This window comes from Fistularia commersonii, chromosome 31 (assembly GCF_037954325.1).
Source record: "Fistularia commersonii isolate RoL2024-O1a breed Wild chromosome 31, RoL_Fcom_v1.0, whole genome shotgun sequence".
Classification (NCBI taxonomy): domain Eukaryota; kingdom Metazoa; phylum Chordata; class Actinopteri; order Syngnathiformes; family Fistulariidae; genus Fistularia; species Fistularia commersonii.
In genome coordinates this window covers 4,435,620-4,460,985 of record NC_141314.1, presented here as the reverse complement: position 1 = coordinate 4,460,985, position 25,366 = coordinate 4,435,620, and the positions used below count along the sequence as shown (strand labels likewise).

The 25,366-nt window shown below is 44.2% G+C and overlaps 1 long non-coding RNA gene and 1 other non-coding gene across 2 annotated transcripts; both read right to left on the bottom strand.

Moving 5' to 3' along the window:
• On the bottom strand, positions 1–21,296 carry LOC147215629 (uncharacterized). The gene is made up of 3 exons (XR_015104185.1): positions 21,245–21,296; positions 19,376–19,456; positions 1–37 (listed from the first exon to the last, which is right to left on the bottom strand). It is a non-coding gene; the product is annotated as an uncharacterized LOC147215629 (long non-coding RNA).
• Positions 18,021–18,103, bottom strand: trnal-uaa (transfer RNA leucine (anticodon UAA)). Its single transcript has one exon. It is a non-coding gene; the product is annotated as a tRNA-Leu (tRNA).
• Positions 21,297–25,366: the final 4,070 nt, after the last annotated feature.

Below are 25,366 nucleotides of genomic sequence, written 5' to 3'. Positions count from 1 at the left end.
CCAGGAGAGTTTGCAGGGGAAGCAGCAGCCAACACCTCTTAATTGAGAAATCAAAGTAAGCAACATACAGAAATGGTAAATAACAAGGCAACCATAGATGCTTTTTGTAGGATTAATAAAAACATGAGAGACTGGGACAAACATCAACATTATCTCTGCTCGTGATGATGGATGGAATAAATTTAGTTTGGAGAGGGAGTCACGAATAGAAACATCAACATGCTGGACACGGTAGATAAGTGCTACATTGGCAAGGAGAATGAATTAATGGATAATGATAATAAAAAAATGAGTCATTATGAAATTACACTACAGACAACTAGCTATTCCTAAATAACACGGAGGAAAGAATTGATCGGTTAGTCACAGAACAAATTCAATATATTAGTTACACAGAAAATAAGTTGCTAGATGATTAAAGATGCTGGTAGCCTTTTAATTTGAAGCTACATCAGCAGGAAGTGGCCATATTGTTACACAATGGGGTTATTTGCACCACTGGTCAGATTGTAGTTGTCAGATATGATTTTGAGCTGGAGATTCCAGACAATAAACAACAAACACAGGAATGGAAGAAAAAAAAACATGAAAGTGGGATGTTTAAATTTTGTGAAGCAAAAAGCCAAAATATTTTCCAGATCATGAGCATTTGTTGTGGCAAGGTCAAATTTCTGTGAGGAATTATTCACAACTGCGCAATTGTTTTCCCAGTGCCTCACCCTAATTTGGAGAAACACAATATATGCTGTCATGTATGGGTATCCCTGGTAACTGAAGCTGAGACAAGCTGTGATGCCGATAAAACATTAGCTTCCACAAGCTATAAAAGGGTAGTTTAAAATTTCACCAAGAACCCTGAAGCCAAGGGATGGGTTTCAGATTAGAACCTAAGGTAGCTTTTTTGAAAAGCGACAAACCTTGAGGGAACAAACTTAGGCAGAGAGGGCTTATTTTTGTTGGATAAAGAACAGTAGAGTGGTTTGGGCCTGTGGTGCATGTTTTGCCAGGTAGCTACCTAGCTAAATAAACAAAAATGGGATGGTAGGCATCTTACCTTTATATCTCCACTTAAATTCAAGATTCGGCAGCATGTTGCACAAACTCGAGTTCTTGACCAAAAACCGACGGATAAGCGTAAAAGCTCATGCCAGAAAAAGACGAGTTGTTGCTTGGTAGAAATGGTAATGGTAAAGACCTGACAGTCCAGCAGTAGATCAAGAACCCGAGGTGTGATTGGATGCTGCTGAATGGAATGTTAAAAATGAAGGGATGCGATTGGACGACAACAGATGGCAATGCTGAGCCATGCCTTCATTAGGGGAGCTTGTCATTTGATAGTTTAAACAGTGGCTCCCACTGTTTACTTTGAATGACATTTGGTTCTCATTATCTGATAATTAGTTCATTTGGACAACATCATCATCATCATCATCAAAACTTTTAATTGTTACTTCAACCTCATCGGCAAGACAACTGTGTTTTTGACAAACAATTTTCAAGCAAAAAAAGGAAAAAAAAAAAAAATGAAACAATTCACATTTGATGCTGAAAATCATTTAAATCACTCAAAGACTGCCTTTTTTTTTTCCGGAACGAATGTTTGAATTTAGATATGATTACATAGTTCACAGCCAATTCTGTACAGTGATGTCGCTTCGCTGTTGGGACGCTTAATTCAGACTAAGTTCCGCGTACAACCCACGTTCACATGAACCAGCTGTTGTCGGAGCTTTCCCTCCCTTTCACAGGGCACCTGTGGACCTCCGGGTTGAGCGCCATATTGACTTCATAGCCCGTATGCAAGGGCCATGCAAAAAAACACAGACTCCCTCTAGCAACGGCATCACAGATGGCGGTGACCCCCTGTTGTGACATGAGAGCCTCCCATTTCACAGTGCTCTCATAGGCAACGCGAGTCCCCTGTGTGACATCGCAGATTCCCCCCCCCCCTTTCACAGCGGTGGGGTAATCCTGACGGGGATTTCTCTCCACGGGAATGACACTGGATTTAGAAGATAATCAATATTCACACTAACAATCAGAACTTTTTGGGTACTTTAGTTCAGCCCTTGTCATGCCGTCTTCTAGAACTATTTTATCAAATTGTAAAGGTGGATTTTTAGATTATTGTCATTGACACCAAGCCCCTGGCATTACTTGTTTTCGGGTATGCGCATTATAAGTAGTATGCCGAGTCATAGGTCTTTAGTTTTCCCTTTGCGTGAAACTCCAGATGTACTGGATATTAGGTACCGCCACTACCTGTACATATGGAAGGCCTGCAAAGCAATGCAATGATGTCATATACTACTTATCATAAGTATACTGTTAAGTCTGTGTGTTTGACTTCCATAAAACCTCATAGAAGAAGAAGAAGATGAAGAAATCTGTGTGACACACAGGCATTGTGACATCACTCAGTATTTGAGCAATGTGTATAAGGGCATCCTTGTGATGTTAGATTTCACACAAATGTGTTTTAGTGAAGACAACTATAAGAGATACGTGCCTTAGTTTAGAAAAATATATAGTGTCAGATACAAGTGTGACTAGTGTATTTTTAAAAAAAGGAGGAGGCAGGACAGCTTGAGTAGCAATCTCTCTGACAAGGAAATGAAGAGGAAAAAACAGGGGGACGATGAAGCTAGACAGCATGATAAAGATGAAGATCAAGGAATGCCGCTTGCTAAAATGCCGGCGGCTGATGCATTCGACGTGCCACCTGTTCGCCTGGCAACTGGAACGGGCACTGAACAAATTAAAAGAAAGGACAGAAGACCGGCAATGCCAGCCAGTACTGGGGAAGTCAAAACATCCCATAAAGAACCTATGCAGATGCAGATGCAAATGCAAATGCAGATGCAGATGCAGAAAACCCCCAAGCACGAGAAAGGAACTAAGCAACTTCAGCTACAGCTACACTCTGACACCGATGAGAAGTGCATCGTTCACTTGAGGGGCAAAGATGAAATGCAGGTTGCCATTCAGCGGAAAATGATTACAATGATTGACAACTGGGCTAGTGTCTGGAACAGGGTTGGTAACCCATTTTATCCTCAGCAGAAGTCATTGCGCAAAAAAAGAACTGATACAACAACACCCTCCAAGACTGAGCTCCTACAAAATGAAGCTGAGTCCTCCGAGGATTTGACTTCTCTTGAAGATTTGTACACCTTGAAGCCGGAGTCCCCCGAGACTTTGGAACTACCCTCAGACATTGACACCACACCGACACGGTCCACAGAGGCTGTAGCCTCGAGTGAAAGTGTGGAATCGTGGTCAGCTTCGCTTGGAGATGAAACTTCTGAGGAGGATACCGTTGAGCCAGAATCTGAACCTGAACTTTTTATTTCACCTGAAGAATTTGAGGAGCTGGGGCCACCATCTCCAGAGCCTTTACCTGAAGAAATCAAGCCAGAATCTCCTGCGAAGTTAACGTGTCCTGAGGAATTGGAACCATCGCCACCACAGTCGCCTGAAGTTTTGCAGCTGTCTAGCGAAATGGAGTATATCAAGTCACCATCCCCCGAACATTTGACGTCCCCCGAACACTTGGAGTCAGAGTCACCAGAGGAATCAGCCACTCCTGAGGAGAGTATAAAATCGGAGTCTCCTGAAACTTTGACCCAGGAAGAGTCAGAGTCTCCTGAAGATGGAGAACTTACACCGGATGGTGAGAGTGAATCAACGTCCAAAGAGGATGGGGGTGAAGACTTGGAAAGCTTGAAGTCAGAGTCCCCTGAGGTTTTAAGATCTGTTGAAGATTTGGACACTGCCCAAACAGAGTCCCCTGAAATTTTGTCCCCTATTGTTACTGAAACATCCGCAGCTGTGTCCCCTGAAGCTTTTAGCAGTCCTGAACACTTGAAAGAGTCTCCTGAGGGTTCAGCTTCTCCTGGGGATGCTAAAACCGAGAGCAGCTTGACAAAGTCTCCTGAAAGTGTGACTTCTTCTCCAGATGTAGATGACATCGTACCAGAGTCCCGTGTGCCAGAGCACGACATTGCAGGAACAGAGTCTCCTGAGGGGACTCAAGAGACTGTGGCCTTGCAAGAGTTCCCTCCTAGTCAAGATTTGGATGCCACTGGCCAGAAATCCCCTGAGGCTTTGGCCATACCTGAAGAACTCACTGGACCTAAATCCCCAGAAGTTTCCCTCTCACCTAAGGAGACACAAGTTGATCAAGATGATAAATTGAGTACAACCGAGTCCAGTGAAGTATCAGCTGTTACAACACCACCAACTCCACCAGGACCACCCCAACCCCCACCCCCACCACCTCCACCACTGCCACCACTGCCACCGCCACCACCACCACCACCACCACCATCAACACCAACACCAACACCAACACCAACACCAACACCACCAACACAACCAAGAACACCAACACCAACACCACCACCAAAACCAACAACACCACCAACACCACCAAAAAGGCCCAAACCATCAGAAACACCAACTAAAGAGGAAGAAAAACTGCAAATAGAGATTATAAAGGTCGAAAAGGTATATAAGCGACTACGGGTACACTGTGAGAATGACGAGAAGTGCCTAGAAAGACTGAAAGAGAGAGGCGAAGACAAGTACGAAATAATTCAAAGATTTGTCCCGATGCCCGATGCTCGAGCTGTCACTGGAGGCAGGGCTGATCGCACCTCTCATCCTTTCAGACAGAGAAGTGACAAAACGTCACCTAACAAACAGTTTGTACCACCAATTAAGAAGCCTACAAAGACTGAAAAGGGGGCTAAACAACCATGGTTACAGAGGGTCAGTGATAGGATAACTCCGGAAAAATGTGTCAAAAGATTAAGCAACAGATTTCCATTCCCAACTCCTCGTACTCAAATGTTATCTAGACAGGCAACGGAGAAAAAACCATACGGCCCAGAGGGAAGGAAGCCAATGGGTACTGAGACTGACACTGCCAAGTCAGACACCTCTGATGCTTTGGAGGAAACCTCGGAAACCGCCAAGACACAGACCCTTGAGGATGGGGTCTTGCCTCAAGACCTAAGCACAATCAAACCAGTGTGGTCTCATGATGGGGACCGAGCTACTGAAACTGCTGAAACCATGCGTCAGCATCCCTCAGAAGATATGATGATTCAAAAAGGCTTGGAAACAACCAAGATAGATATGGCACCTGTTGAAGATTTGGACGCTATCACACCAAGTGAGCCTAAACCCTTGGAAGTCCCTATGGATGAAGACCACAGAGGAGAGGTTTTGACTCTGGCTGATGCCTTGGAAACAGCTGAGACAGAATCTCTCGCAAAGACTTCAGACGAACAAGCAGCACCTTTGACCTTGACTGTAGGTTTGGAAAACATTAAGCCAGACTCTCCTCTTTATTTGAGCCCACATGAAGATTTTGAAACCATGAGGTCAAAGTCCCCTGAAACTTACAAATTAACTGAGGGCATCAGGACTACAGAAGCACAGCCCCATGAAGCTTCCACCTTGACTGAAAGCATTGATTTTGTACAACCACATTCAGCTGAGGCTTTGCCCTTGCCTGAAGGTTTAGCAATTATCAAGCCAGGGCCCCATGAGGTTTTGCCCTGCCATGAAGATGTGGAACCCATTCGCATTGAGACACAAGATTTAACTTTGACAGAACGTTTTGAGACTGCCGATCTAAAGTCATCTGAAGGTTTGGAAATGCCTGTTGACATGGACACACAAGGGATACAACCACTCGAAACCAAGGCCTCCTCTGAATGCATGGAGGCCATTGAGACAGAGTCTCAGAAAAGTTCAATTTTGCCTGAAAGCTGTGATCCCCCAAGACCACAACACCCCGAGACTTCAGACGTACTTGATCACAGTGTAAGCCCGACTTGTCAGGAACCACTGAATACCATTAGCCCGCAATCTGGTGAAGCTTTAACACTGTCTACAGACTCTGAAGGTGTGACCATGCTCGACAGCTTGGAAGCCTCAAGTCCTCGCACACCTGAAGTTTTGCACCTGCCTGTTGATGAGGGCACCCCCAAGAGAGAATATTCTGAAGCTTTGACCTTCCCAGAACCTTTGGACACCATTCAACATGGGCTCCCTGATGTTGGCACCTCGCCTGAAGGATTGGCAATAACTGTCTATCCATCCCCAGAGCCCTCAACCATGTCTGAAGGCTTTGAGGCACCTGGAAAACTGCCCCCCGAAGTTGTGAAAATAGCTACAGGCTTGGAAGCTACAATGCCTCAGTCATCAGAAGATTTGGACTTGACTGAAGAAATGGGAATCATCGGACCACACTCCTCAGAGGATTTGCCCATTCGTGAAGCTTTGGATACTGCCATCCCACAGTCTTTACAAGATTTAACAATGACTCGTGGCTCAGATGCCACAAAACATCAGTACCCCGAGGCTTTAACTATGCCTGACACACAATGGCCTGATGTCTTGAGCATGCCTATTCATGTTGCAGGTACGCAATCCCCCGAGGTCCCTTTCCTCTCTTTGCCTGAAGGTTCCAACATTACAGGAGAACAGGTTCATGAACCTATCATCTTTACTGAGGGCAGTGATGTTCGAGCATCACAGTCGCCTGAGACTTTTGCCTTGCCTCATGCCTTGACGTTTGTCTCACGGCCTGAAGACTTGGCCACTGTCGACATCCAAAGAAGTGAAGGAGTGGAAGCTACAGAATTCCAATCCAATGACATTTTGGAATTGTCTACCTACAGTGAGGCGACTGGGAAAGAGCGGGATGAAGATATGGCAATTCCTGAAAGCTTGGACACCATGAGGACCCCTGAGGATTTGAGTTCTCTTGAAACTTTGGACATAATCAAGTTCCCTAAAACGATAGATTCACCTATTGACAGCGATGTCCCTGTATCACAATCTACTTGGGCATCGGCCTCGACTGAAGGCTTGGAATCCACAAGACAAGTATCTCTTAGTGACATTTCCATTCAAAAAGATCTGGACACAATTGCGCCCCCGTCCCCCGAAAATTTGAAAGCCACTGGCCAGCAGTCCCCTGAGTCCGTTACCATGTTTCAAGTTTTGGGAGGACGAGAGTCCACTGAGGATATGGGTTTATCTTCTGATTTGGTCACTACCTCGACACCGCTCCCTGAAGCTTTGATACCCCCTGAATGCCTTGGTACAATCAAACCAAAGTCTGCTGAGTATCTGACCCCTCTTGAAGATTTGGGAACCACATCTCCAGTGTTGTCTGAAGCTTTAACTTTGTCTGAGGAATTTGAGGCCGCAGGACAACAGTCCCTGCCAATTCCAACTGTCCCTGAATATTTTGACATTATTACAACACAAGCCTCTGAAGATCTGACTTCTTCTGAAGATTGGGACATGTTAAGGCCACAGTCTGCTGCAGTTTCAACAACAGAGTCCCCTGAAATTTTACATTTGTCTGAACTCTTCCCAGAGTCCCCTACAGCACCGGCCTTGTCTCAGGGCATTAAATTCGGACCAGAGTATGCAGAGGATGCGAGAACCCTTGAAGAATCACGATCATCTGTCTCAGTGTCCCAAGAAAGTTTAATTTTGCCAAAGGGCTATGATATGACAACTCCACCATCCCCTGAAAGTTCGATTTTGCCAAAGCACTTGGCCGGCTGCCAAGAATTTATCGACAGTTTGACTTCTGAAGATTCGTCCAGATTTGTGCCTGAATCCATAGAAGCCATCACACCAGAGTCCCCCAAAGACCTGACTTCTGAATATTTTGACATCATCACACCAAGGCCTATGGTCGACTATATGACCCCTACTGAAGGTCTAGACACCCAAGAGCTCCCAGAAGCTTTAACTTCGCCCATAGGCTTACCATCCGAAGCAATACATCCTACTGAGCTGTTCCACACACCTGATGTCTTGGAAGCCACTCGAGCCCAATCTTCTGAAAGTTTCACCTCACCCAAAGATTTAATGACGATTGGGCATGAAGAAACATCTCTTGATAATGTGCCTGCAAGTGAGTCATGTGCCGTACCAACCATACCAACTGTTAGCTTGCCACTTGCAAGCAGCAGTGAATTTGATTATGATGATGCTGAGAAACACCAGGAAAGACTGAGAGAGAGACAAACAGTGGAAATTCAGGATGAAATGCAAAGTACCATTACAACAAGAGAATATAGTCCTCATCTTCTGCAGGCTACAAGTCTGTTAGCGCCTCAACAGAGAGTGGATGTTCAACTGCAGGAACAGCGTGAGAGTGATGAAAAGTCCCCCTATGAAGTCCTGGCAGAAAGCACAGATGAAGAACTGCAGCGTAAATTGCAGGAAAGTATCAAAAGTGATAGCCCCGGTTTTGATCTCCCAACTACTTACTCTCAAGGTGGAGCTATTACATCGCCCAGGGAAGTAATGGATGAAACTAAATCCATCCAGGATGTAAGTGAACAGATGCGGCAACAAACTTTGAAAGAGAAAAGAAAAGAACCACCGACAGCAAGATGGGGGCGGCCAGCTAGTAAAGAGTCATCCCAAGATACTCCTGCCTCACATCATTTGCAAACAGAGAAGAAGGAGAAGGGGGTTAAGCATTCGCAGGGACGGCGGCACAAGAATAAGAAATCCCTCGAAAGCCGCCAGAACAAAAGAAAAGTGGAACAATTGTACAAAATAGAACAGGAGAAAATCACAATTGACAAATGGCCAGGTTTTTCAAAGAGCATCCCTTCTGCAACATGTCGTCCGCACAGTGCAAGTCCATCTATCCCCAGACGGGCAACTGAAGAACAATACTCTGAGGAAGAGAAGGCTATCATACACTCGGAATACACTCGGGGTTTGACCTCTCGTGAAGAGTTGATCAAAACTCGGCCAGACTCCCAAGACACTCTTACCTTACCTCGGGGCCCAGACACCACCATGCCAGAGTCCCTTGTATTTCCAGATCTATCTATCGGCACAGCAGTACAATCTCCTGAAGCTTTACTCATGCCTGAGCTCTTCGAAGACATCAAGGCAGTTTCTCCTGATGTTCCGTACCTCCCCACTGACATGGGCATTGCAGTTAAACATTCTCCAGAGGCTTTCTATGAAGGCTTGGCGACCATTACGCCAGAATCCACTAGCTATTTGACTCCCGAAAATGTATATGCCATCACCCCAAGGTCCCCTGAGGCTCTGTCTCTTCCTGAATCCTTGGAAGCCTCTGTATCTAAACTCCAAGCAGCTTTATCCCTGCCTATTCACAGGGCCAGTGTGCCTGAGGATTTGCAGGTCAGACAACCGTCTCTAGAGGAATTTGAATTGTTAAAATCTCCATCGCGACAGTACCCTGAAGCTTTAAGTTTACCTCAGCAATTGGACACTATCAAACTACAGTACCCTGATGGTCTGAGATTGCCTTCGGACATCACTGGACCAAGCGAGCCAGTAACTTTGACCTTAAGAGAAGACTTGGAAACGGAGTCCCATGAACGTTTCATTCCAAGTGAAGATTTTTCCAGCCTCACTCGACAGTCCTTTCATGGTTTGCTTTTGTCTGAACGGTTTGACACTACTGGACCGGAGACTACTGAGGCTAGGACCATAGCTGAAGACTTGGGAGCCACAGGACCACAGCCAACCGAGGGAGTGAGCTCGGGTGAAATCTCTGACATCAAACTGGTGTCAGCTAAGGTTTCTGACCCTCTTTTTGACATTGACACCACTCTGCAACTGTCTCCCAAAGCTTCAACCGTCCCTGAATGCTTGGACACTATCAAGCCACAGTCTACTATGGATTTGCCAGAAACTTTATCTTTTCTTCAAGACTTGCAACCAGAGTCTATGGCCGTGCCCGAGACCATTCAAACTATCTTTCCGATGGCGCTTCACACTTTGACAATGCCCCATCATGTGGACACTATGAGGCTGCAGTCACTCGATTCTGGCTTACCAGCTGTCACCAGTTCTGCCGAGGTCACGGTCATGGCAGAGTCCTCTGATGTTATGACCATGTCACTCGAGCAACAGCAGATGAAGAGGACCCCTGAGAGTAAGGAGGAGGATAAAGAGCTAGTGCTGCATGACAGTGACAAGAGACATCTTGAACAAACCACTGAAATTGTGGGTGTATCTCCAACCGGACAAGAAAAAGACGGTGTTCAACCCACCAAAAAACATCTAGAGGGGAAGAAGCCGAAGCATAAAAAGAAGAGAAAGGGTCCATCCGTGGTAAAGACAGCTGGTAAGAGTTCTCAAGCCTCTAAGTTGCTTGAGCACACCAAACTTACCAGACGAAAAGCAGCAAGTAACCTGATGCACACTTTGATCATGAAACTTGTGTCTGGCCTCTCGAAGAAATACAAAAAATCCCTCCAGATAACTGACATTTTTAAGGTCATTGAACGTTTGTCCGAAAAGGCGTTGCAGGAGATCAGCTTCCCCCTGGTGGATGCAATCCAATCTCTAGCCAAGATGGAAAGTATTATCGAGGCAGTGATCAAGGACATCATTCTACATTTCGACTCACTAGACAACCTAGTAAAGGCAATGATGTCATTGGACGATCCGTCATTTGACGACATTTTATTCAAGCATTTGGAAATCCGCCTCAGTGTCCCGTCTGACGCTCAAATGAAAAAAGACTGTAAGATCAGTAGAGTTTTTACATCTGTGAGCAAATCTTTATCAAAGTCCTTCACACTGTTTAAGAGAAGCCATAAAGTTACCCCCTTTGCTAGTCAGACATAGCGATGTACCCACACCGAGACAAAAACACTTCGCTTCTGTATATAATATTTGTATATGCGTAAGGTTGATTCTCTGGGTGTATTGTTTTTCCCTCCCTCATTTATAAATATGTCCTTAGTACTTTGCACCTGAAGCAAAAAAAAAAAAAAGACCTGTGGACTCAACTTTGCTTCCTACAATCCAGGAATTACCAAGTCTTTGGTTCCATGTATAAATATTAGCATGTGAATAAGACTGTACAACTCTGTACTACTACTACTCTGGTGTGTTGCTACACCCAGAGCTAGCTTGTGTATATTGGTTTGTGTGTATGCATATGTGTTTGTATAAACTATGGGTTGGAGATGCAAGTAAAAAAGCTTGTTTATACCGTATTTTTTGAAGGTGTGAGTTTGAATTTGCGGGTCAAATTCATGCAGGTGTATGACAAGGGGCTGCTTTGACGCCTCTCCGGTGTGGGTGAAGTGTTAGCTGTGGCATAGCAGGACGTGTACTCATGTTGACCATATTTGAATCCCAGATTGCTGTGATGGAAAGGGGTTGGATTTGCTGCGAGTCAAAATTGTGTGAATGTTTGCAGGAGGCACCAGAACACCAGAAGTACTGGGGTGATAGTTATTCCGGAGTCTTGTTTTGGGGTTTCCTACATTGCATTTAGCTTGTCTCCTGAGTCCTTCGCAAATCAGTTAAAGAACTCCTGTTCTTTGTCTTCTAAGTGCAATGTGTTTATATTGAATCGTGTCTAGAAATGGCTGTGTACATTATTTATTGAATTATTGTATCTCACTGGGCATTGGCATATTCCTTTGTTTTTTTTTCCTTTTTGTCTGTTATAACCTGTTGTTCTGGAAAGTTTCAGGCTGTGTTGTTTTCAAATGTAGTATAAATAAATTCAACTTGACCGTGTTGTTTTAAAAACTGATTCCTAGTCTTGCTTCATTGGATCAGAAAGCTGACACCATTGTATAATATGCCAAGAATAATGGATGTTCATAGTTTTGGTTAAGCAGGACGTAGAATTTGGGTGTAGTTGATTTAAGCAATAGCATGTCAACATACAATCCTGATGAAACCTACATTTTGAGCTTTCGGCCTGGTGCACAGCTATTTTTTTCATCATCAGTTTCATATAAGTGAGGATGATACTACAGAAAAATTTCAAATGTAAAACCTGCGGAAAAGAAGGTTTAAATTGGTTTCCGATCAATAATTACTCCTTCGCTGAGCCAAAAGTTTAAACTATCCAGAAACCGATTTCAAGTCATCTGATCAAATCCCAGTGGATTCGTCCCCGGGGCCGTTTCTAAAATGCCACATCATGGCTGGTGTTGTTTCAGAGTGGCTGAGAAAATTGACTGAGGCCAGCGGCGTAATTTCCTCCGCAGGTCAAAAACACACAGGATCTGCCGGGGTAATGTAGCCGAGGCGTTAATCTCACAAATTCCCCAGATTGAACCCAAACAAACCTGATAATATCCCAACCACGGCGCCGAAATTGACTGACACGGTGACATTCCAATCCTGTGTCCACAGCTCAAGAGTCTTGACAGATAAACCTCCTCAACGTGACTAACAGCTGCTGGAGAGTCTCGGGTATTCGCTATTTATCTTTGTTCAAATATCCAACCGTCTATTCAGTTCCAAGGTGCTCTGGCCAAGGTGGGCTATAAAATCCCTCCAGAGTGTTCTGGGTTTACCTGCAATAAGTTGAACGGGCCGGGAGCATCTCTAAGGGTAGCAGGCGCCCCAAACCCCTCAGCTTGGACACCAAGGAGCAGCGGCACTACTCTGCGATGCTAACGTTACGCAAGGCTAAGCAAGGACGCCCTGTGGGCCAAAGGTCAATTTCGCCCGCTTGGGTCACAATCTAGAGCATGTGACCACAGATGAGGACTTCAAGGAGCTCCTCCTCCTCCTTGAAGCTCAGCTCAAAAACATTAAGCTTATTTATCTTCTTCTCTCTGCTTTTCCCTTCAGGGGTCGCCACAGCGAATCAACCTCCATCTAACCCTAATCTCTGTATCCTCCTCTCTCAACACCAACTACCTTCATATCCTCTCTCACTACGTCCATAAATCTTCTTTTTGGTCTTCCTCGAGATCTCCTCCCTGGCAGCTACAATTCCAGCATCTGTCTACCAATATATTCACTATCCCTCCTCTGTCCAATGATGAACCATCTCAGTCTGGGATCTCTGACTTTCTCTCCAAAACATCTAACATGTGCCTTTCCTCTGATAGACTCATTCCTGATCCTATCCATCCTGGTCACTCCCTCAGAGAACCTTAGCATCTTCATCTCTGTGACCTCTAGCTCTGCCTCCTGTCTTTTTGTCATTGTCACTGTTTCTAGTCCATACAGCATCGCTGGTCTCACCACTGTCTTGTACACCTTTCCTTGCATTCTGGCTGATAGTCTTCGATCTGATAGTACCCCTGACACTTTTCTCCACCCACTCCAACCTGCTCGAACCCGTCTCTTCACCTCTTTTCCACACTCTGGACTGTTGACCCCAAGTACCTGAAATCCTCCAACTTCCTGATCTCCACTCCCCGTAGCCTCAACGTTCCACCAGGGTTCCTGTCATTCACACACATATACTCTGCCTTGCCGTGACTAACCTTCATTCCTCTCCTTTCCGGCGCATACCTTCACCTCTCTAGATTTTCCTCAACCTCAACTTAAACTTATTTACGATATAATTAATTAACTCCAGATTACGTATTCACTGGCCTCTCCATCACGTGTGTTGCAGCCATCTCTGGGCTTTCAGTCCCGCGGTTGATGTTAGCCGGCATCAACCCCGAAAAAAAATAGCATCCCGGCAATCATTTCACTCTCTGCCTCCAAGTAGATGGCATAAATTAGAGGCACTCAGCTGTAACCAGAGACTCCCCTCTCAGATTAGATCTCCCCCCCCCACTGCATAAGCGTGTTTGCCCTTGACTCCGTCGGCTTGCACAAGCTATGAATGAGAATGTCTGCCAATTGGTATGTATGAGAGCCTAAGGTGAGATACCGAGCCAGCAGCCAGCGACACCCAGGCCATTATATTCAAACACCAGAGGGATAAGCTGTCAAATGCAATTGTCACCCTGATACTATGTCTCACACACTCACTCGCTCTATCTCTCTTCAACACTCACACGCGATTCTTTCTCCTTAATTTCCTTGCTCAGTCCCCATTTAATTCCATTTCGCTCACACACACACACACGTTCGTGTTATTGAGTGCAAACTGAATATCAGCAACACCTGGAAAATTCACACACGCATTTTTAATGAGGCCGACACTGGACCGACGTAAGACTCTTTTGGGCACAGGGGGGTGTAGTCGTTGTTTTTCGTGCAGATTGTGGCAATTTTTGTTGCCATGGTTACTCGAAACATGACCGAAAGTCATTCCGGGCGAGAGCCAGGATACATTTTGGTAGAAACAATCTTTGGCTGATGCAGAACTGCAATTGGGACTCGTCCCCTGGAACCATTCATTCAGCCATTCATCATCTGAGCCACTGTTCCAGCTCACGCTTGTCAAAGTGGACTGGGAGCCAAACATGGCTGACACTGGAGTAAAGGGCGGGGTTTAACCCAGCTGTCAATCAAAGGGCCACATTCGGACACATCCAACCATTGACTCTCACACCTACGGACAAATCAACGAACCTCCTGACTGTTTTTGGACTAAGAGGTAAGGAAAGAACCTGGAGACTCCACTCAGTAAGAACCTTGTCAAGCAGCTGATAAGAAGAATGGAATAGAAGAATAGGATGTTCCTTGATTGTCCAACATTGGGGAAATTTCAATTCGACATACAGCAGAAAGTGGGTGATATATTCTTCTACTTTTGGGGAATTTTTGGTGAAAATCTTCTTGTCAAGGCAACTGGACTTGAATTTCTTCACTTGCAGATGTTCACTTGAAGACTGACTCAGACTAATCCAGGTAAATCTCAAAAGCTTGTGGGGGTTCTCAGTGCTCCAAAATTCAAGTCCAGCTGCCACAACAAGTGGATTTTCAACAAGAATTCCCCAAAAGTTGTACCTCCGTACCCACCTAATGACACCCCCATTAGCATAACACCCCCTTCGACCTAGTTTCAGCCAATCAACTCTCCCGCTGGCTTAACGAGCCGTCGTAACCTCGACCTGCCCACAACCCAGGCAGTTACTGTATATCTGGAAACTCCCAACAGGTTAGTAGAACTGGAGAAGCCTCTCGGATGAAGGCTGAAACATCTTCAAGTGGAGAAATACAAGTCCTGTTGCCGCGGCAGGAAGATTTTGGTGGACGGATGCCGGAACTGGAGCTGCCAAGCAGGAGGTCTCGGGGAAGACCAAGGAGAAGATTTACAGACGTAGTGAGAGAGGATATGAAGGTAGTCGGTGTGAGAAAGGAGGACACAGAGAATTTGGTTAGATGGAGAAAGTTGATTTGTTGTGGCGACCCCTGAAGGGAAGAGCTGAAAGGAGGAGAAGAAGAAGAAGATTAACAGATGTCTGCGGAGGTTCTCAGTCATCCAGGTCATGGGGAATTCTTGGAAAAATCTTCAGAACTGAATCTTCAGAAGTGAAGAAATACAAGTCCTGTTGCCACCACAAGAAGATTTTAGCAAGAATTCACATTGACCTGGATGACTGAGAACCTCCACAAAGTGGCTGATGCAGTGGAGGTAGTTCTTCCTGTGAGGTGGGGGTGCAAACCAATAAAAGAACCAACAAAGAGGAAAAAAAATGATTGATTTATGACAACCGGCTTGAGTGAGAACCGACGGTAAACGGGTATAAGCCGGAAAAAAAATGCATATTTCGCAGATTTGCTTCACTGAACGTGCAACATGGAACGTTTAGATTCTCCTGAAGCGCCTGGGGAGATACAAGAACATGCTCAGGCTGTCGTCGCCTCTTTTGCTGAGGTTTTATGATGAGATCATTTTTCCTCTCTGCTGAATATCTCGCCGTCATCTCTCGATTCCAGTTACTCAGCATTCAGTTCCTCGCTGTTACACTTGTGCATTTTTTTTCCTTTTTCTTGTGTAATTAATATTGCCGCTCCTGTATCTGAGCAATATGTCTCCATGCCTCAGGTTTGAAATATATATTTTTTTGGCCCGTGGTAACTCCGCCTTCCCTCAGGACTCTCCGTGGATGACGTCACAAAGAGAGCGGGAACCCTTTCACACTAATTACCGCTGTGTGCTGTATTTGACCCTGTCGTCTTCGACTCCTGAGCACACACACCCATCCCAAGGCTCGGTTTTAGACAGTGAATTGTGGGTGAACTGGCATGAGGAACAGATCTGTACTTGGAGTCAAACCCATAATATGGGAGAAGCCGAAGAAGAAGAACCAGACACGCCCGTCTATTAGTTGAAACTGCCAGAAAAGACGCATTTACGAGTCAACGTCACAAGAGAAGTTGCGGAAGCTGAGGTTTGTGCGTACACCAGGTGTAACATGAATGTGAATCGGAGGCTTTCCTCCGGATTATCTTGATCCTCACGACTTCACATGACACCAGCATCAATCACTACGCACAATGACATTTAAAAAGCAAGTGTGCCAGGAATGTACAAAAGAAGCTGTTGACTGCATGCAGCAAAGCTATGTTAGCTAACTGTCCAGCTAACTGTCCGGACCAACTGTCCTCTTTCACTTCATCCATAAATCTTATCTTTGGTCGTCCTCTAGGCCTCCTGCCTGGAACTTCCAACTCAGCATCCTTCTGCCGATACATTGACTAACCCCCTTCTGTAAATCAGAATCAGAAAAACTTCATTTGCCCCTGAGGGGTAATTGGGAGGCACGTGGTAGCAGCATCAAATTGTAAACATTCACTAAATATATGGATGAATATATAAGGTATAGACAAGAATATGTAAATATAGACAAGAGGCATCTCAGTCTGGCCTCTGCGATCGAATCTCAAAAACACCTAACATGTGCTCTCCCACATCTAATGTGTTGTTAGCTTTCTGCCAGATGGCCTTCCTGGCACGACCCTTTGCTTGGGCTCAAAAAAAAATCTCCCAAGGCTGCATTAACATAATCTTCGCTAAATCAAATGAAGTCCATAAATGTGCTACCTGGACTTCGATTTGACAGTTTGCATTTGAAATGCAAAATCTCGATTCATCGAGAACCAAAAAAAAATATCGGATCCAAACCGGGCCAGGGGAGACAGACAAGCATCAAGTTGCCATGAAAATAGAGCGCGTTGATTGTCAAGGATTTCGGAGAACGTGTCCGACCTGATGTTACGTCAGCTGTCTTTCACACACAAACACACACCCGTCCACAAATCCAGACGAATCCAGGAACAGCCGAAAGATCTACTTTAGAAAACGTCTATTATTGAGAGTCCGCTTGCATTCGTATCAGGACCCGGGTGACTTCAGCCTGTCTGAAAGGTGCTTGAGATAAGTGGAAAAGCTTTAAAATGTGGAGTGAGCCTTTTAACGGGGATGTTAGCTGTGTGTTGGAAACAACCCCCTTCCCACCACTTCTGAGTGCCGTCCCCGCGTGGCCTGTTTGTTGCTGACAGGCAGACACTGGATCACGGCCTAATAATAATTACAATGTGCCGGCTTCTCGGGGCGCAGAGGCTCTCAGCATGCAGCTGGCCGACCACTGTACATATTTCACTGATTACAAACGTGCCGTCTCGGCTGATAAACACCGGCACCGCTCGCTGGGCTCCTTCCATAAAGCTGATTGAGTTCTGGGAAGCCTTGAGGTTATGCCCAAGGCAGCGCCGGCAATAGATCACCGTTACTCATCCGGGTGGAGGCATTTTGATTTGATCTCGGGATGTTTTATGCCGTGGTGTGGCGGCGGAGGCGGGGCCGGCGGGGCCCGGCCGAGAGGGTGGGGTCGGCGACGGGGGAGGGGGGGGGCGATCACAGCCATGTTGAAGGTGATAAATGGTTATTAAAGCTTCTTTTGCATTGGTTTCCTCTCACTGTGATTTTTATTGAATTACTTCGTTGTTCACTCTCTTCTTCTACCTTCCAGTTCACCGGGCGCAGCTTCTTTTTACAAAGATGGATGGATGCTAGCAATTTTCATGTCAAGGCAGGAATCACTATATACCCGATATTGTTATTTTTGCACCACTGCAGAACAGGACAACTGCCGCCTGCATAAAAGCGAGGCCCTTATAATAAAACAAAAGTGAAATGATGCACATCTTCTACACGTTGCTGACAAAGGAGCTTTTTATTGAGCAAGCAAATAATCCTCCATTTTGTAGCCAACGCTAACACGGGCAAGAAGAACCGACCAATCATATACTCCGTTTAGAGAGCCAAAGGAAGTTTTGCAATTCGGGGAATACGGGTCAAAACATCCCAGAGATACCAGGAGTGGGGTTCGAACCCACGAGGACTTTTGTCCATTGGATCTTAAGTCCAACGCCTTAACCACTCGGCCATCCTGGTACAGAAATATCTGAAAAAAACATTGAACAAAAATAGCCGCCAGCCAAAAACATTTTAACAACCCAAGCTCCTGATTCTGAGTAGCAAGTGTGTCTGACTGTGAGCACAGGTACGTGTGCACACTCACACACACACATGCACGGGACTAAGCTTGCAAACTCTTCAGGTCACTACTCTCAAAATAGAGATGCAAAGGCTCAGGGGTCCCGTCAACCAGGAAGCAGTTGACGCTCACAAACGTGCACTAAAGCAGGTTAGTCTGTGTCATTTTATTTTTGTTGCAATGGCTGGTGGAGGGATATAGCAGATGAACGAATTAATGAAAAGGTGTTTGTCAAAAATAAAAAATACAGACCCTGTTGGAATGACTATTATCACAATATGTGTGTGTGTGTCTGTGTGTGTGTGCGCGTGTGTGTGGTGAAAATTTGGTGATTGATGACATGTGATATTTGCGTCTCCTCCCCGAGCCCAGCGGGAGCCCCGCTGCTGCCATGTGGCATCAGCATACAAACCCTGAAGTTTCATCTTACTTATATATTTAATTCTTAATATGCAGGTCATTTGAATGGTGCAACCTTTTCTCATCAAATTCCCTCTGACAGCAAAGACTCCTCGAGACTCGTCTCGTCTCGTCTCCGCTGCGCCGGGATTTTATACTTCGGTAACTCTGGATTACTTGAACGTGGGCAGGAAAAGAGCTGTAACGTATCAAGAATCACCTGCAATTGTTTTTTTTTTTTAATGTGTTTTGGAAAGAAATTGCTGGAAAATTGATAGTAAAACAAGGGAGATAAAGAAGAAAATGATTTCAATCACCAGCTTTTTGTATTTATATATATGAATAATACCTCTGTATCAAAGAGGGGGTCAATTAATAAGAAATCACATGAACATTATTATAAATTTCCTTAAATACAAGAAATGTCTTAAATGTCTGAAAAGTCATGAAATCTTTTTTTTGTTGTTGCACCTTTTAGGTGTCAGTTCTGGAATTATTTAGTGTTTATATTGATTCATATTTGATCACAGATCAGTAACACACACACACACACACACACACACACACACACACACAAACAAAGCCCTGCAGTTAAAGGCAAGAGTCAAAGAGTGAAAGCAAGAATAACATCAGAAGTTTTATTCTGCCCAAACTGGAAACTGCGTGTGTGTTACTGTAGCCGTTGGCAACTGCTGTCCTCACTGCGTATAACCATGCTACACTCCCTGGTGTGTGTCTGCGTGTGTGTGTGTGTGTGTGTGTGTGTACACCTGTAATCACGGCCTCCTCCGGGGATCTGCTCTGACAGTTGGGCCTCGCAGCAGCAGCAGCAGCTTCGGTCTCACGTAACACTGAGAACGAGGGAAGGCAGTATGTTTAGTGGACAGGCGCTCTCTCACACACACACACACACACACACACACACACCCTGCAGCGTCTTGGTTGTCAGATAATGTCGGGGGGAAGCGTCAAGGCTTTCCGGCGCACCTACATTAGCTCTCGGACTGCAGTGAAAACAAGAGTGAACCCCCAAATTAGAAAGGGGGAGAAAAAATAAACTTTGTCGTCCATCGGAAAATATTCAGTTCAATTAATTATTTGCTGCGTTTACAACGAGGCTGGATTTTACTACGACACATTTAAATGATAAAAATTGGGCACTTTCCCTTTTTTTTCCGGTGTTAAACATTAAAACATTACATTGAAAAGTACATGATTAAGGGTCTCGGGGATTGTGGAGAAAGTTATGTTTCATACTTAAATATCAGTTCATAAAAGTAGTAAAGGTTTATAACACATTTTATATATGAGTATATAGAGTTACCTACGAGATAAAAGAAACAGATCTGAAATAAATGGCCGACAAAATGATGAGGAAGAAATACATCTGATCTGGGGTCAGTGGCGGTGGGTCACATGGGTGGTTCTTCAAACAAACCTCAAACTAAAGACAGACCCAACGCTGTGTCTAATTTCTCACCAGAAAAAAATTCTCACAAAACCCATTTTGTCCACTACAGTCCACTTTTCTGAGAAGCACTTAAAAAGTCGAAGTTAGAATCAGCCTTATTGTCAATACAGAGGAATCAAGACATGAAATCAACAACAAAAAATGATAATAATAAGAGTGCAAATCAACAGTAAGGACACTGTTACATTAAACAGTATACATTTAACTATGCGGTATAAAGTATAAAGTGCACGCAGATACAGTCTGATATTTGAGAGAATAGCAGGATGGAATTTTTTTTGTACCGTTTAGTGCATAGGTTAGTAAAAACAATTGATGTTTGGCCAATCTGTCACAGCCAGGAAGTGCTGTGCCATGTGTAGTTATTTTTGTGAATGGATGTTTTGTGTGAAAAAACGTCACTTGATTGACAGCTGGGATCGGCGCCAGCATCCCTGCAACCCTTTGGAGGATAAGCAGTATATAATGGATGGGTTGATAATTTGAGTAGTTTTGTTGTTGTTTGGAAATCTGATTATTCGTTTAATTCATTAGGAATTTTAAGTTGTTGTTTTTATGCCATTTTTATTTTGAAATTCATTGTGTTTTTCTGTTGCTGGGTGACAGTTTGCAAACTATCAAACAAGAGAAGGGTATTCATGTTTATTGACTAGAATTTTCTGTCCTTGGTTTAATCTCTTTAGATATATTTCTTTTTATTGAAAGAGAGAGCTTGACAGTTGTGTATGCAGTGTTGTTAAAACTACAACTGTAGTCCTAACAATCAATATACATGCACATTGAGTAAGTTCAAATAAAAGGAATAATATTGACTACCCTGCAGGCTGTTGAGTCATCCTGGTTTTACAGAAAACACTGCCAGCTTCTGGAAAAATATACAAAAATAAATATGTAAATCAAATTAATCAAACACAGTGGAGTAATACAAATCTGAAATAATTAATAGTAATACTGCCATTGCTAGCAAAGCCACTAGCATAGTCGCTAGCATTGTCGTTAGCATTGTCGCTAGCATAACCACTAGCATAGCTGCTATAAGTAAAAGGCTAACAGTGACAACTGCGTTAGCACCACGCTAAAATGCCTTGGGACTTTACATTGACAAGCTAACAGGTAGTAGCACCGCAGCTCTGCAAATATGAAAAAGAACCTATCAATATCTTCACACCTTAACGGATTTATTTTCTTTAACTTGTCGAAACGAAGTGTTTGCTAGTATTTTCCTCTTCCTACTTCCGGTCACTGCTCGGCCGCTTTGTTGTAGCTTCGAGCGCCATCTAGTGGTGAAAAGAGGACACTGTTAAACCCCACAAAAACAACAAATTTAATTGATATTACCCTCAAAAAAAGCAATTCCAGATAATGCACATAAAGAAACTCGCAAAAACTACTATATTTTGGAGGTACTTTATATTTAAAACACACACACACACACACACACACACACACACACATACACACACTCATACACATTTAGTTTTATTGCCCTTCTGTTGTTGTTGTGTCTTAACCTCCAGCACCTTGAACATGCGCGACATGTCTGGTGTCCGTCCGGCGCGCCACAACCTCTCCATATTTAACTGTAATTTATTTCACCGCGGGCCCAAACATATTGGGCAGATAAGTGAAGAAAGGCGGTGCGTTATCTCTGCCTCTGTCTGGCCTCCAACACGAGAAGACTGCTAACAAAACAAAGCAATTTCCCGGCACAAAGGAGGCGAGAGAGCAATCTATCACAGGCCCCCGAGAGGTGGCGGGCCGAGCGGCAGCTTGAAAATGGGCAGGAAGCTCTTGTTTATTTTTGAAGCCCCGACTTCAATCTGTTGCAGTGATGTGGTGAAAACAAAAAAAAAAAAAAAAAAGGGAAGAAAAAAGTTTCGGTATGCAATAACTCGAAGGCTCAGCTCATACCTGGAGAGCATGAATTGCCTGTGAGAAGATACTAACTGTAATGTGCATATATTAAAGACGTGTTTAGAAATATTTCCATGAGACAGAAATCAAAAATTTGCTTTTAAAAGCTAAAAAATGACCTCCCCGAGGTTATACCGGTTATACCGATGACTAAAATCATATAAAAACAAAGCAAAAATCCATCTGAAAATTGAAAAATTGCCCTGGAAAGTACAAATAAAAAAATAATAATTTTACAGAAAATTGTTGAGAAATTACATAAAAAGGTATTGAGATTAATTTTATGAAAATTTTATCAAAAGTCAGTGTTGATCTTCAAATCGGAGAGGAAACCATCCCCTTGAAAAGCTGGAAAGTCGATTTATTAAAGTTGTTTACGGTGTCATCTGACCGCCCGCCAACAGATGTGGTGATATATTTGTAAATGTGAACAGCAGGATATTATTTAGGGCTCACGCTATTTCGGCCCTATGGGGCGGGAGGGGTATCAGTTAGTCCAGCAGGCCGATGGAATTCGTCTCGGCTCAGATCAATCAGTCAGACGCCTCGGAGAATATTTAAAGGGGCATTAGCTCATATTTTCCACGCCGCCTTGAGCGAAATGACGGCGGTACATCACACCTGCGGGGCTGATGGGATGTTGATCAATACCGACGACTCAGCACTTCCTGCCTGCGGACGTCCGTCTTCCCGCGATTTATAACACAGGGGTTCCACTAGCAAAGTGCCACCACACACAAATCCGTCTCAATTTGTCCTTAATTGAATTTATTCATTCATTCATTGACTAAACCGCTTATCCTGCATTCAGACAGCAGGAGTCTATCCCAGCTGTCACTTGGCTAGAGACAGAATTCATCCTGGACAACATGTAGACATACAACCATTCACCCTCTCAGTCACACATCATATAGAGAAACTTTTATTCACAATTCATTCATGAACGTCCTGCATGTTTTTGTAGTGTGGGAGGAACCCCATGTAGACAGAATATGGAGACTCCAAACAGAAATGCTGCTCTGTGAGGAGGAAAGTCTTTCCCCACCCCTGCAGGAGGGAATCTAAGATACAGCAAAAAGGTCTCACAATAGCTAGAAAATGATTCGAAACCAGGAATAAATTCCTAAAAAAAATCTGCAAAAAAATTGCTTGGATATCAGCCCAAATTTGGTAAGAAATCATATTATTAGCATCAAAAATAGTATTGGCATTGTAACACAAATTTTAAAGCTGTAGAATATTCTTACTTTATCATAATAATGATAAATATTGATTATTTCGGCAGTATTTTGAAATTAATTTTCAGGTATGTCACATGACCCGCTCGCAACGACTCGCTGGTTCTGATTGGCTGCTGTTCGGCAGGTCGAGACTTCACTTCCTGCCCCCCCCGAACCTGGATTAGTAGGGGAAGCACCATCTCATACGTCTCCTCTGGCATTCACCTTGTTCTGCTTAATGCATCCTTTCTACTCCCGCCCCCTCACTTGTTCACCGACACACACACACACACACACACACACACACACGCACACGAAGCTCTCAAAATAAAGGTGTGTGTGCACGGTGAGAGAACACCTTAACTGTATCATATCAAAGGAAATTTAAAATATATATAAGCCAAATATCCTTGTTTTCTTCCCCCAGTGGTTTTGACCTTCATCTCTGGAGACAAAGAAAAAACAAAAACATTAAACCGAGCACCGTTTTGTTTTGGACCCGTCAACTCCCGCGGAATCACAGAATCATTTTCTCGATTAATTAGAAAAGAAAATATAAATATAAATATCTGGTAAAATGGTTATTTGGTGTCGCTGATGCTTTTACGTTGTCGGGTTAAGCCTGAAATATATATTGACCCAAGGAGAGGGGGTTCATGATGTAAGATCACATGCGATTGCAATAAATTATGAATTGTCATTTTTATTATGTTTTTAGTTTAAATGAAACACATAAATGTATATTCAAAAGAAGAATGATAAATATTTTAAAAAAGAATGTCATGCTAAGGTCATTGTTGATCAGAAACAGGATAACCTGGCTAGCAACGACGCAACATAAATTTAGCCCCGGACACCATTTTAGCCGAATGCGCTGAGAAAACAGCTTCACCAAGGTGCATTGTTATTTTTCCAGACCTCATCACAATAAAATACATTTAAAATAAAGAAAATGATGTCATACGACCTTGTCTTGATACTATGTGACCCGCTTGTTGTTAGCTAACATCACCAGTTAGCGAAGCAGGCTATTAGCATCATTCCTGCTGATTCATGTGTGGCATTTAAGAGTCACAAGTTTACCAGATAAAAAAGCATAAAGGTTTTTTTTTCCAGGGGTTGTGAATGACCTAAACACACACACACAGACACACACACACACACGCACTCGCACGCACGCGCACATGGGCACGCGCGCACACGGACGTCAATAAAGTCCATTGAATTGAAGAAAAGAATTAATTGAAGCTGAAAGCGAGAGGGGAAGGAGGGACAGGGTGCAGGGGGGAGCAGGAGGGGGAAGCAGTGCGAGGGGGAAGGGGGGGCGTCAGCCAAGTGTGACAGCAGACTCGTATTTCTTCTTCTCTGAGCTGAATGCTGAGCGGCGTCCACTGCAGAGCTGGCGGACCGGAGGACGGACTGGGCCTGGTCCAGCACTGCAGGACACATTGTCCCTCCGGGCGCCAGTCAAAGCAAGGACATTAGCATGTAGCATGTAATGAATTGTGATGCGCGAGATTGCTGCGGACCCCCGGGGTGGGCGGCGTTTTGACGGGAACGCCGATTTGTGATCCAGAGTCGGGTTGGGGGGGGGGGGATGCGGCATGCGCTAACCGCTAACATCTGGTTTATCATCCCTGCTATTTAGCACAGATAGAATGCGTTTTAATCTCAGGATGTGATAGAAATGAATGAACGACGGCGTTATTTTTATTCTTATTCTTGTCTCGTGACCTCGAGTGAAACTACCCCCCCACCCGCAGCACCCTCCGCCATGCAATCATAATAGAGGATCTAATCTCTGCGCTCCGCCCAACCTTTGTGATGCGGAACCAGTTCTTAATTAACGGAAGGGCTTTAATAACTGCGACAGGAGGAGCCTATGGCGGCGGTGGGGGTTGAACGGAGAATGTGAAAAGGATGATTCACTGTGTTTCACCATGTAAATATGTATAAATTTGTTTCTGACCTTTGACCCGTGAACTCAACAAAAAACATCTCCATCTCCGAATTCAAATAAAGAAAACAACTTGTGTTTGAAGCTCAGGAACCAGTCAGATAACGGAAAAATCTGGACTGAACCAAGGGGATGTCAAGGCTTTTTACCAACTGCTTGTTGGACCAAACCATTCAATGGACTTAAAGGCTTCTAATCA